The sequence below is a fragment of the Carassius auratus genome, chromosome 11, assembly GCF_003368295.1.
Source record: "Carassius auratus strain Wakin chromosome 11, ASM336829v1, whole genome shotgun sequence".
Lineage (NCBI taxonomy): Eukaryota > Metazoa > Chordata > Actinopteri > Cypriniformes > Cyprinidae > Carassius > Carassius auratus.
In genome coordinates, this window is record NC_039253.1 from 5,730,279 (window position 1) to 5,744,371 (window position 14,093).

The following is a 14,093-nucleotide window of genomic DNA, read 5'->3' on the forward strand; positions in this document are numbered from 1 at the left end:
AGTGCTATCGGCATGATACCATATCCATATATTAGAGTTATTAAAGGTGAAACTAAAGTTCTGAGCCTGAAATAATGAGTGATTTCACAAACACTTACCCCATCTTCCACTGCAAAATGAACAACCCTGCCAAGTGTATCTTTACAGAAACTGAGATTGGATGAAGTATTTTAACATTGAAAAATGGCATGCATCAGCTAAACTATAAAGAATGATCATATTTTCCAAATATCCATGATGCACTGGTGGCGTGATTTTTTGATGATAACTGGTACAGGTCATAATAATGGTTTAATTATGAATCTAGACTGTAAAATTTGTTAAATATTTAAAAATCCCTCAAGAAATCAAGAAACATTTACTTGAAAAGTTCAATTATAGAAAGGCTTGTTTGAGATTTTCTTAGCAGAGGAAAAATATCTGCCAGCGGGGTAAGAAAAAAAAAAAACTTAATTCAAAGGGAAAACAAGATTACTTTTCTTATCCCACTGGCATAGTATTTTTTCTTGTTTTAAGAAAAAACTCACTAAAAAACGGATGCTTCTTTTAGAAAATAAGACTAAATATGTCATTTTGCTTTTCAAGTAAATGTCTTGCACACACACACACACACACAAACACACACACACACATACACACACAACCTGTCAACTCGGTAAGGAAAATAAACTTAATTCAAAGGGAAAACAATTACTTTTTTTAATTTTAATACTTTTTTTTTAAGAAAACAACTTGATACCTAATTTTGCTTCTTTATGTTTAGATATGTGTAACAAGCCAAAAAAGTCAGCACTCAAAAATTATGATTCTTTTATTTTTATTTTATTTTTATTTTTTCTTGTGAGAACAAACTAATTCTCCATAGTTGTGAAAAATTATGAAATCCAGATAAAGTATCAATTACAAATCAAGAAGCTTTTCATTTTGTTGCATTTGTGCTAAAAGCATACCGTTTTTGTCAATATGTGATAAAGAAAGAAAGATTATGAATCCAACACAACCAGTCTGTTCATTTCCAACCAAAATCAATGTTAATCCAAGCTCCAAGACAACTTGCTAAAACACAAAATAGTTAACCTAATCATAGTTACACATAAAATAGCATACTTATAGCCAGGCACTATTACAATAAAAGTCTCTAGTGTCATTCAAAATATCACTTAAAATGGCAAAACATTCTGCAAGATTTTTTGATATTCTGAAGAAAATGTTTATGCAAAACCCACTGCTAGGTTGTTTTGGTTAGATCATTTCCATCAAGTCTTTAGATCTAGCTTAGGTTCCTCCTTCAGGGTAAGACTAGAGGATCTGATCACCTGCCAGGCAAAAAAGTTTATAACAGCGATGGAAACACCATAAAAACCATTAATAGTTGGAGCAATTATAGTATTTTGTCAAAACTGTGGTCAATATGTGTTAAAGAAGCAAGCAACTTCTGAGAAAACCATCATTCAATGCTAAAATGAGCCACGATTCCATTCACAGTGTTTTAATCAGTACAGATGACAGTCGGATGAAAGCAATGCGTCTGTGTGAAGCAAACAACCATTCATGTCATTTCATGGATCAAAACCGCCATGCAGAAGGGCTCTATTAATCAGCTTTAACTCACATCGAGAGGCTTTGACGTGACAGAGCTCACTTGACGGGTCTCCTCTCAATTGTAATTCAACACGGCGACTTACGCTTGGACTGCAACCGAGCTTTCAAAAAAAGAAAAAAATCGAGTTAGAACCTCTGAGGATCTGGCCCTCAGACAGGATGTGACTGGCTTACAGCTCCAGCTCTTAGACCTCGAGATTTCTCAGAGGATTGACAAAACGCTCCCTGCCAGACGAGCGTATGCATGCGGGGGTGGCAGGGGAGGCAGGGACGGGCTCAGACAGGGACATGTGGACGCTTGGTCTATGTGTCATCGTTTTTTTACCGGGTGAGATGGAGAGAACGCCGGTGACACATGGGCGAGCTGCTTTATTAAAATTCTGCCCACGGTGTTGCCCCTGACACTGACTCAGAGCCACAGTCTACCCCCTCCACCTGCTCCCACGGAGGTCGTTCTGCTAATGACGTGGCCACCGGCCCCAAATGTCACTGGATTTTAGCCGATGAGACGACGAGGGGAGTTTTGTGGCTTTTGAATTGCAGGGCTTTGTGAGCCAATATGTGTATATGCGAAAAGAAAGGGTTAATAGTAAGCGTGTGTTTGTGGACTTGTTGGAACACAGTCTGTGTTTCTCCATAACAAAGTGCGTTGACTTGATTGAACATAATTGGTTTCAAGAAATGTAATTTACAGTCTTTACATTCAACATGCAACTGTTTACTCCTTAATCAAAATATATTCCCAGCATCCAAGACTATTTTTTTCTTTTTAAACAATGTCACATTAAACTCTTAAAAGTAAAGGTTCCAAAAGGAGATTTCCGTTGTGATGCCACAGAAGAATCATTTTTGGTTCCCCAAAGAACCTCCCAGTGAACAGTTCTTAAATGAACCATTTTGTTGAGTAAGAACATTTTTAAATAATCTCTTAAGAACCACTTGTCCACTATTAAGAATCTTTTGCGGAATGGAACGATTCCATTAAGGTTAAAGGTTCTTCATGCAATCCTAGATTTAAGAGTATGTATTACTGGTTAATGCTAACCAGAAACCAAACAGCTATTTACTCATTCTTTCATGCTGTAACTGTAAGTCAGGGTTTACCAAACTATTCTCCAGTGTAAGTATTCTCCATTAAGATATTTCTTAAAGGGCTGTTAAAGCAGCCTGTTGGACATCTTGCAAAGACATTAATCCAATGCTACGTAACATTAAAAGTAATTAAGGTTCTGATATTACAATTTGAAAAAGAGGGGTTACCTTTGACTTTCAGCCTCCTTGTCCCAAGTACTCCTTAAAAGTGGGTTATCTTATAAAGTCTTAGTCAATATACTCCCAATTTGCTGCTTATTAATAGTAAGTAGTTACTGTATGGTTAAGTGATGTATAATATAGTCATACACTAATATGAGCTATATAAGTACTAATAAACAGACAATATTCTAGTAATATGCATGCTAATAAGCAGTTAGTTAACTGAGAGTGTTCCCTCATCTAAAGTGTTAGCAACAGAACAAATACAACAACTACTTAATATCAGTTATCAGCAAATTAGGAGTTTACTGAGGGAAAACTGAAAACATATCTGATTTTCTGAGCCAACCATTCATTTCATAGCTCTGTAAATCTAAAATACTTTCTATTTTTAATCCTCCAAAGGAATTTTACAAAAAGCATCTGATAAAAAGTTGATACCTACATAAAATATACCTGAAAATACCATTGAATCGCAACAAAACGCCAATACCATGGTCCTCTGGTTGGACACTTTTCCACATACTGAATCCGGCCAAAATGCAAATTCTCTTTATATTGTGGAAATAGCATGAACAAACTGCACCATAAATGCATCCCTGTGTTCTTAATTCTCACCTGTTATAATAATCGTACAACAAGCCTTGGCCGATTCCAAGAATTAAGTGGCGGGGATTTTTTCAGATTACTTGTTTTAATGAAACAGATTTTCTCAAATTAGTTGGGCACTCTATTGACAACAGCCAAAAGCCTGCATTTGTATTCCCGTGCACAGATCTCATGAATCAATTTCAAACAGAGAATACGCTGTGAAATTAAATAGCCTTTAGCGAGATGCTACACCCCTGAAATTATTCAAACATGCAGTTGAGAATTGTTATGGTTATGGAAAAGTGGGGGTGGCACTATTAGATATCCAATCTTATAACCAACTGTGCGGAAAGCTGGAAACACTCTTCATTAAAAGACTATTGTCGGAGGATTGTTTGCGATGCACTGACCTCTGCGTCTCCAGGAATCAAAGGACTTTTGTCTGATTTCAAACCGCAATTTCCTGCCTGTGCCCTCAAAAAGCGCAGGGCGCTCTGCATGATCAAAAACGTGTTGACGATTTTCATTGAGTTTTGATTTACAATGTGTGCTGTGTCTTATTTCAGTTCGTGTTCTAGCTTTAGACGCACAGAACACATAAAGGAGGTTTTTCAAATCTTTTATACATCACCTCGACGCTCAAGATATGTCTGCGGGCTACACTTTCCGCTTTACCACGGTTTCTTGAGAAAGATGGTCCATTATATTCAGTATCATCAGAAAGGCACCACAGCACCTTTTTACAAAAAAAAAAAAAAAAAAAAAAAACACAAAAAAATTCCAATATTTCTGTACACTGTAATACAGACAATATGACTGGCTTTTATAGGAGTGTGATGGTATATGGCCTTTTTCAGTAGATGATATTTGAATTGCTCCATACGCAAAGGCTCGTGACACTGGTCTGCCATCTAGTGGAGGAGTGTGACATCAGCTCACACTGAGCAACACAGCATCTCTGGCACTTCACATCCCACATATTCTACAGCTGCTATTTTATATTTACTATATACTACACAGCGGCAGGACTGACATGTCATGTCAATGATTCTGGTCCCTCAGAAGGGTTTCTGTAGCTCTGGAAAGACAGAAAAATAGAAAGAATTTCTATCTATCTATCTATCTATCTATCTATCTATCTATCTATCTATCTATCTATCTATCTATCTATCTATCTATCTATCTATCTATCTATCTATCAACTATCTTTCCATCCACCCACCCATCTATTTATTTATTACACTGTAAAGTTTCAAATAATATTGGATGATAAAGCATGTATCTCTGTGGCCTCTTATTAAATCATGTTTAATGAATGATGTTGATAATTAAACAGGAATCATCTAAATCACCAGAGGACGTGTTCGTCTAGAGGACATTTTACCTGTCCTCTGTCTTTGAAAACTTTGAAGGTCGTCTTTTGTTGGTTCCAGTCTAACAGCTTGTTTTTCACTGTCACTCTCTTATACCTGTTTCTCCTTCATATCATCCTCTGATTTTCCTAACCCCCCATCACTCTCTCTCTCTCTGATATCAATCTACCACTCTCAACCTCATTTCTATCATTTGTTCATCTGTCCTCTCATCCTCTCTCTCTCTCGCTCTCTGAGGTCAGACATCTTGCTAGCGGGCTGGAAGCGAGAGCTGTTGATTGGGTTTAAGATGTGGAGGAGAGAGGGTTCAGGAGAGAGATGAGACCGAGAGAGAAAGCCGGAGAACTCAAAGCCTGCCGATGCATGAAGGGGGTGCAGACATGTATTTAGAGGACAGATAAAAAGAAATAGCGTAACACTCCCCGAGAAACATGTTACTGAGCAGGCATAGCTTTTTCAGAGCTCAGGAGACCTGAAGGCTTTTGCTTTTGTTTTGATGTTAAAATAGCAGTGCAGAAATGACACGCTTCACCTTTAAGTTAAGTCTGCTTCGTATGTTTCTCCTAAAATTCTGGAGAAAATAATGCAATAGTATAATAATAAAGAGTATGGCTGCACAATATTAGGAAAAAAAAATCAAATAATTTTTTTTCTGATAAAAACGTGATTTTATTAATGTGACTATAAAATAATATTAAAAAAAAACTAAATACAAAAAATATATTACTATTGTAAATTTTACATGCTTTATAAAACTAGCAATTAAAAATGTATAATAAGTTGACATTGCAAATATTGCAATACTAATATTTAATTTCTTGATTTTCAAACATTAAACAATCAAGCTTTTATTTTGACAAAAAACTGCTGCATGGCAGCTGAGAGCATTTGTTCTCTGGAAAACCCGATGAGAAATTAGTTCACATTGAGAAATCCAATGCTAGACTTTGGTATCTTGGCAAATCTGAGCACAATTTGAGACACTGCTGAGATCTATTCTATAATGAAATGGATAGAGCTGAATAAACATCACCATTTGCTCTCCATTTAATCTTACTGCTAGGAGAAACAATTATGATATGCAAAAAAAGACTGAAAAACATCCTGCAGAAAAATAAAGATGGAAAACAAGGCTTGAGGAAACGAGACGTGATCTAAGACATTAAACGTCTTCGCCGAGGAACTGCTCGCATTGGAAGCTTTAAAGAAACGCATGCATAAAACATCACAAATTTATTGCACAAGTGTGTTTAGTGCTCCAAGGCATTAAAGAACACATGTATTACAACCGGAGGTGTAAATACGTTACTTGAAACAAGAAGAAAGTGCAAAATGACAGCCGAAATGATGGAATGGGAGGATGAAGATAAACTAGATATAATGCAGTTTATTCCCAACGAGAAATATCTACTCAGAATTGTTTTTAGTTCGGTGTACATCATTCACTCAGCGTAACCCCACATGCTTATGCAACAGATTCGATTTTGGGTTGCTAACAGAGCACCATCGGCCCTCCCCACTCCACATCTGTCCTGCTCTGTGATGAGATTCAGAACACAAGCCGGAAAAAAAAAAAACTTTCTACAGAGGGAAATAAACGTCTCGGCATCTCCCGAGGCCTTGCTTCGTTTTCTCAAAGATAAAAGCGGGGGGAAAAACGCAAACAAATGTTCCACTGAAAACAGCCATAATTATCTCGGTGTAAAGGCAATTCACACACTGCTGGGTAGGTGTCTGCGTAGACTATTTTGAGCTTCTATCAGCTTAATGAGAGGACTGCTGCCAACGCAGACAAACTAATGCTAAACACACTCAATTTAAAACCTAAAGATAAGGAAGGACACGAGTGTTAAAAATAAGTGTCAGGTGAGCACAAATTGCAAAACAGTAGTTTAACCAATGTGTCACTTCTGCAGGTTACCGCATATGCATGCTGGTCATGTACAGTAGTTCCTCGGCCATTTATGTGAAATATGTCACCCTACAAATCAGTGGTGAGACACCAAATTTAAGAGTTTACCAACTGGTTTCACTTTTAGAATTCCAAAATGGACATTTTAAACACTAAATGGAGTAAACAGCATTATTTAGATTGGCATAAATGAAAATTAGGCTGTGCACTGCAATAAAAATAAATAAAAAGAAAAACAAAACCTTTTGAATGCAAGGATTTTTTACTTATTTTGCAGGTAGCGTATCTAAAAATGGACAATTTTGCCATTATTTTGTCACTTTCAAGTTGTTCCAAACCTTTATGAGTTTTTCTCTTCTGCTAAACACAAAAAGAAGATATTTGGAAAAATGTATGTAAAAAACTGTTGTTGGTCCCCATTGACTTTGATGGTACATTCCATACTTAACATCGTCCACTGCTCAATATACAGCATTAAATTAAGATAAATAACATTTGGTTCTAGCCCAGAAACACAAACTATCTATAATGCTTACAAGAAAACATCTTAAATTACAAACAGAAGTTCAACTAGCATCAAGCCACATTTGAAAATGTATGTAATTATTATATTTTCACTTAAATACCATGAGCTGCCTACAAAACACATACAGAAAATGTATCTTCAATCATATCTATTTGCTTTCATATTTCATAGGTAGAAATACATTTCAATATTTGTTAATACGGAAGATCTAGAGAACGAACGCGCTCTGACTCACATAAAATTTGTGCGCGTGGAAGTAAACGGACACTCCAGATCACATAATTCAGTGGAGAATTAACTGAAATTTAATTAAGAACATGAGAATAAATCAGTCTGTCAATCTGTCAATAAGAGTTTTGTTACTTTTTAAGTGGGTGGTTCTTGGTCAGAAGACTTTTGACTTTTCATTCTGTCTCATGACCTTCAGCATTCTTTCTAAGGTTGTATAATCATTATGACATATGAAGAGCTATTAGAAACACTAGTTAACTGCTAACTTTGTCGGCTGTTACTCATCATATGTTTGACATATGAGAAAAGATGGAAGAAATCCTTGGCATAGAACAGCAAAATATTGAGCCAGGTGTTATTGTCTCAAGATAAGCCTCTTTGAATGAAGATCCAGTCTTAATGAAATAGTAGCCGTCTGTCTTCACAGGGATGCCTTTGCCTTTCATCTCCTTTGTTCTTTGACTTAAGAAATATCAATTTGAAGCTCCTTTAAGTGTGGAACTTGCATAATTCAAAGGCCAGCTAACGCTTTTGTTGAGAGAGGCCAGTGCCTTTCATCCCTCAGTGTCTCTGAGCTGCTGTGGTGAAACCTGGAGCCGGCGCTGCTGAGCCGCTGCCGCACAGCTGAGGGGAGTTCTGCTCTTCTGCTCTCGCTTTCACATGAGATGAGAGAGGCTCTTCTGAGAGAAGAAAGCAAGTGAAAGCGAGAGGAATAGTTGTGTTGCATTGGAGTGGAGTTAGCAAGTGTTGAGCCTTTTATATAAATACCTGTGTACTTAGATAGTAACTGGATGTGTACATAGTATGTAACCACAGTGTAAGTACACATTGGTACATAGTATCTACAGCTGTAATATTTCTATAATTAAACATATGTAACAACCCTCAGGATGGCTTTTGTAAGTACAAATGTGAAACAGGACATTGGTAACAACATTTTTTTTTTATTTAACTAAGTACTCATGTAACATGAAATATATAACTACATTTTGTATCAACAATTTGTATAAGAGTAATTGGAACTATTTGATGCAGGGGTGGAGATGTGTAGGTTTAGGGGTGGAGATGTGTAGGTTTAGGGGTGGAAATGGGATCCAGAGGGTGAAGTTGGCTAGGTTTAGGGGTTGGAAATGGGATCCAGGGGGTGAAGATGGGGAGGTTTAGGGGTGGAAATTGGATCCAGGGTGTGAAGTTGGCTAGGTTTAGGGGTGAAAATGGGATTCAGGGGGTGAAGTTGGCTAGGTTTAGGGGTGAAAATGTGATCCAGGGGGTGAAGTTGGCTAAGTTTAGGGGTGTAACTGGAATCCACGGGGTGGAGATGTGTGGGTTTAGGGGTGGGAATGGGATCCAGGGGGTGAAGATGGCTAGGATTAGGGGTGGAAAAGGGATCCAGGGGTGAAGATGGCTAGGATTAGTGGTGGAAATGGGATCCAGGGGGTGCAAGTTGGTTAGGTTTAGGGGTGAAAATGGGATCCAGGGGGTGGAAATGTGTAGGTTAGGGGGTGGAAATGGGATCCAGGGAGTGAATATGGCTAGGATTAGGGGTGGAAATGGGATCCAGAGGGTGAAGTTGGTTAGGTTTAGGGGTGGAAATGGGAATGTGATCCAGGGGGTGGAGATGTGTAGGTTAGGGGGTGGAAATGGGATCAAGGGAGTGAAGATGGTTAGGATTAGGGGTGGAAATGGGATCCAGAGGGTGAAGATGGTTAGGTTTAGGGGTGGAAATGGGATCCAGGGGGTGAAGATGTGTAGGTTAGGAGGTGGAAATGGGATCCAGGGTGTGAATATGGCTAGGATTAGGGGTGGAAATGGGATCCAGGGGGTGAAGTTGGCTAAGTTTAGGGGTGGAAATGGGATCCAAGGGTTAAGTTGGCTACGTTTAGGGGTGGAAATGGGATCCAGAGGGTGAAGTTGGTTAGGTTTAGGGGTGGAAATGGGATCCCGGGGGTGAAGATGTGTAGGTTAGGGGGTGGAAATGGGATCCAGGGAGTAAAGATGGTTAGGATTAGGGGTGGAAATGGGATCCAGGGGGTGGAGTTGTGTAGGTTACGGGGTGGGAATGGGATCCTGGGGGTGAAGTTGGCTAGGTTTGGGGGTGGAAATGGGATACAGGGGGTGAAGTTGGCTAGGTTTAGGGGGTGGAAATGGGATCCAGGGGGTGGAGATGTGTAGGTTAGGGGTGGAAATGGGATCCAGGGTGTGAAGCTAGCTAGGTTTAGGGGTCTAAATGGGATACAGGGGGTGGAGATGTGTAGGTTAGAGTGTGGAATTGGGATCCAGGGGGTGGAGGTGTGTAGGTTTAGGGGTGGAGATGTGTAGGTTTAGGGGTGGAAATGGGATCCAGAGGGTGAAGTTGGCTAGGTTTAGGGGTTGGAAATGGGATCCAGGGGGTGAAGATGGGGAGGTTTAGGGGTGGAAATTGGATCCAGGGTGTGAAGTTGGCTAGGTTTAGGGGTGAAAATGGGATTCAGGGGGTGAAGTTGGCTAGGTTTAGGGGTGAAAATGTGATCCAGGGGGTGAAGTTGGCTAAGTTTAGGGGTGTAACTGGAATCCACGGGGTGGAGATGTGTGGGTTTAGGGGTGGGAATGGGATCCAGGGGGTGAAGATGGCTAGGATTAGGGGTGGAAAAAGGATCCAGGGGTGAAGATGGCTAGGATTAGTGGTGGAAATGGGATCCAGGGGGTGCAAGTTGGTTAGGTTTAGGGGTGAAAATGGGATCCAGGGGGTGGAAATGTGTAGGTTAGGGGGTGGAAATGGGATCCAGGGAGTGAATATGGCTAGGATTAGGGGTGGAAATGGGATCCAGAGGGTGAAGTTGGTTAGGTTTAGGGGTGGAAATGGGAATGTGATCCAGGGGGTGGAGATGTGTAGGTTAGGGGGTGGAAATGGGATCAAGGGAGTGAAGATGGTTAGGATTAGGGGTGGAAATGGGATCCAGAGGGTGAAGATGGTTAGGTTTAGGGGTGGAAATGGGATCCAGGGGGTGAAGATGTGTAGGTTAGGAGGTGGAAATGGGATCCAGGGTGTGAATATGGCTAGGATTAGGGGTGGAAATGGGATCCAGGGGGTGAAGTTGGCTAAGTTTAGGGGTGGAAATGGGATCCAAGGGTTAAGTTGGCTACGTTTAGGGGTGGAAATGGGATCCAGAGGGTGAAGTTGGTTAGGTTTAGGGGTGGAAATGGGATCCCGGGGGTGAAGATGTGTAGGTTAGGGGGTGGAAATGGGATCCAGGGAGTAAAGATGGTTAGGATTAGGGGTGGAAATGGGATCCAGGGGGTGGAGTTGTGTAGGTTACGGGGTGGGAATGGGATCCTGGGGGTGAAGTTGGCTAGGTTTGGGGGTGGAAATGGGATACAGGGGGTGAAGTTGGCTAGGTTTAGGGGGTGGAAATGGGATCCAGGGGGTGGAGATGTGTAGGTTAGGGGTGGAAATGGGATCCAGGGTGTGAAGCTAGCTAGGTTTAGGGGTCTAAATGGGATACAGGGGGTGGAGATGTGTAGGTTAGAGTGTGGAATTGGGATCCAGGGGGTGGAGGTGTGTAGGTTTAGGGGTTGAAATGGGATCCAGGGGGTGGAGATGGGTAGGTTTATAGGTGGAAATGGGATCCAGGGGGTGGAGATGTGGAGGTTTAGGGGTAGAAATTGGATCCAGGGGGTGGAGATAGGTAGGATAACGGGTGGAAATAGGATCCAGGGGGGGGGGGGGGGGGTTGTTAGGGCGGTGTAGGTCAGGGGGTGGAAATGGGATCCTGGGGGTGAAGTTGGCTAGGTTTAGGCGTGGAATTGGGATACTGGGGGTGAAGTTAGCTAGGTTTAGGGGGTGGAAATGGGATCCAGGGGGTGGAGATGTGTAGATTATGGGGTGGAAATGGGATCCAGGGAATGAAGTTGGCTAGGATTAGGGGTGGAAATGGGATCTAGTGGGTGTAGATGTGTAGGTTAGGGGTGGAAATGGGATCCAGGGTGTGAAGCTAGCTAGGTTTAGGGGTCTAAATGGGATACAGGGGGTGGAGATGTGTAGGTTAGGGCTGGAATTGGGATCCAGGGGGTGGAGATGTGTAGGTTAGGGGGGGAAATGGGCTGACCCTAACCCTAACCCTAACCCTAACGGCATTTTGAACTTCAATTAGCATATTAACTTCTAGCTAGTGTCTAGCTAAATAGTCTGGTTGTTAAAGAGAATTTGGTATATTTAAACTTAGATATTTTGAAAATACTGTATCCGGATCACTTCTGGCATATTTTATGCTGACAGGTTTTGAATGTAAGTAAGCAAAACTCAGATGAAGAAAATTTGTCAACTGTCAAAAGTCACCAACTTATTCACCTCAGCTGCTGAAATTCCTGCCACTGAAGAGACAAAAAAATATGTTGTCACTAAAGGGGACAGCCTTTTTTTAAAAGTGGCAGATTCTCCAATACGACAGGGTGGACAATCATTTAAGGGACATGGACAAACTCAAACTTCAATAAAAATATATATTTTTTTAGTAGAAAGAAAAAAATAAAAACTTTAAAGTATTGCCAGAATGTTGAGGTCACCAGTCACACTTATTGTGAAATATCTTTTGTTCTGGACTGTGACAATATAATCTTCACGCAGTGTAATGGAATGATGGCATCACGGTCTGGTAATGGAGCTTTTATTGCCACCAAGGTCATCAGAAAACTAGCAATTGGCTCTGACTGAACGCAGTGTGCATGCGGCCCACTGACAAAGAGCATCACTAATCAAAATTAAGCATCACTGAGATCTCAATGAGATTAACTGAGAGGAATTTCAAGAACACAGTTTGTTCCTTTGTCTTCTGCTCACCACACGGTAGGGTTCAGATGGAATTTCCACCAGGAGAATAATCACTCTTATTTTCTGACCTTGCGGAGTGATTATATTTCTTGTACCACGGAGCGCAGACAATTAATTAATTCATTCTAATCAACAAGTAAATAAACAAGCTTATTGTTTTAAGTGATTGTTTACAGCATTTCTCTGGTAAATGATTATTATAAGTCTTAGGATTATTAGAATATTATTAAAGTTGATTAAACAGATTTTAAACTTGGTCAACATGAAAAGACATTCATGGAACATTTTAGTTCTGTACTGTGACATATTTCTGAGTGAACATCTAAATGGCTTTTGGGCTGAGAAAGATATTACACTTTGATGAAAGGCTGTAAAGAAAAAAGTTTTTCAATGTTTTAAAACTGTAAAATAAGGTATATTTTTATGGGTCATGTTGATTTTAAGACAAACTAAAAATCTGTCTCAGATCAGATTTAACACTTCTGAACGATAACGACATAGGCAAAAACTTATTCGCAACTTACTTACAAATGTCCTAAAAAAAGAACATTCAAATGATGAAAAAAGGTAAAGACGAAGAAATACATTGTATAAGAAAAAGTTGAAGTATGTGTATGATAAGAACAAGAAAATAAGTAAAATTGCTATTGATATCAGAAATACAAAAGAAAAGAAAGATAAAGTATTAGAGAAAAGGTAAAGAAATAGAACAAAAATTGCATGAAGTCAGAAAAAGAAAAATAATTTGTATGATAGAGAGAAAAAAGAAAGAATAAGATGCAGAATTTGAAGAAAAAGAAATTGCATGATATCATGAAAAGCTAAAGATTTTTTTTTTTATGATGGAAGAAATTAAATAAGAGAAGAACCAAAAGAAGAACTTTTAAGAAAACAAGAGGAAGCAGAAATCGATGATGAAGAATTTTTATGATAGAAGAACAACAACGACAACAAAGAGGAAAAGGAATTGTTTGATATCAAGAAGAAGAAGCATCAGTAAATATTTCTCAGGCAAAAATGTGTACCATAACCTGAAGGTGAATGTTTTATAGATTACCCTAAAAGGACTTTTCCTTACAAAAAAAAAAAAAAAAAAAACACTGTATACAACAGGTTATTCAGAAAATTGTTGATCATGCTGATCATTTAGAGGCCTTAGAAAAGTGTGTATCAAATTTGAAACACTAGGCCATATAGAGTTAAAAAAGCAAAGATCTTTCACAGAAGCCCTAAAGTTCTGAAGAGCAGAAGCAGACGTCCCACGAAGGAGCCACACTCCCAAATGAGAAGAGGATACAGCTAAATCGATCGAGAGCCACTGAATCGAGTTCTCTCACAGGGGAAACCTTGATGAAGAGTCTTGTTATCCAGTCAAAGTGCTGAGTCCACGCTTTCCCCACACAGACTCCATCAGACGTGTCTTCTCTCCCAGGGTGTCTCTCCTCACCACATAAATCAAAGCTGCTCTTTTAAAAAGCTGCAGATTGTTCTTGTGCAAACACGGAGGGTCCTGCAGCTTGCCACCGCATCACACTCCTGTTTGTTCATTAAATATTAACCCCGCTTCCCCTGAAATAGATTTTCATTTTCTGGAGCATTCGTTTGGCCCCACTCAGATCCGAGTTCACTGTGAAGGGCATCACTGATCTAATCAGATCTCAGCGTGTTGCCTGCGGCAGAGAACCCTGTCCCTCTGCTGCTCAATCTCTTTCTCTCTCGTTCCCGACAAGGTCACTCAGCTGTTTCGGTCTCTTTGTTGGCAGAGTTTTCCAGGTTGGTTGGCTGAGTGACTCAGGA

The 14,093-nt window shown here is 39.8% G+C and overlaps 1 protein-coding gene across 1 annotated transcript in view; it reads left to right on the forward strand.

Annotated features, from left to right (window-relative positions):
* LOC113110849 (cyclin-dependent kinase 18-like) overlaps positions 1-14,093 on the forward strand; it is a 94,762-nt gene that overhangs the window by 7,654 nt on the left and 73,015 nt on the right. The window lies entirely within an intron of this gene.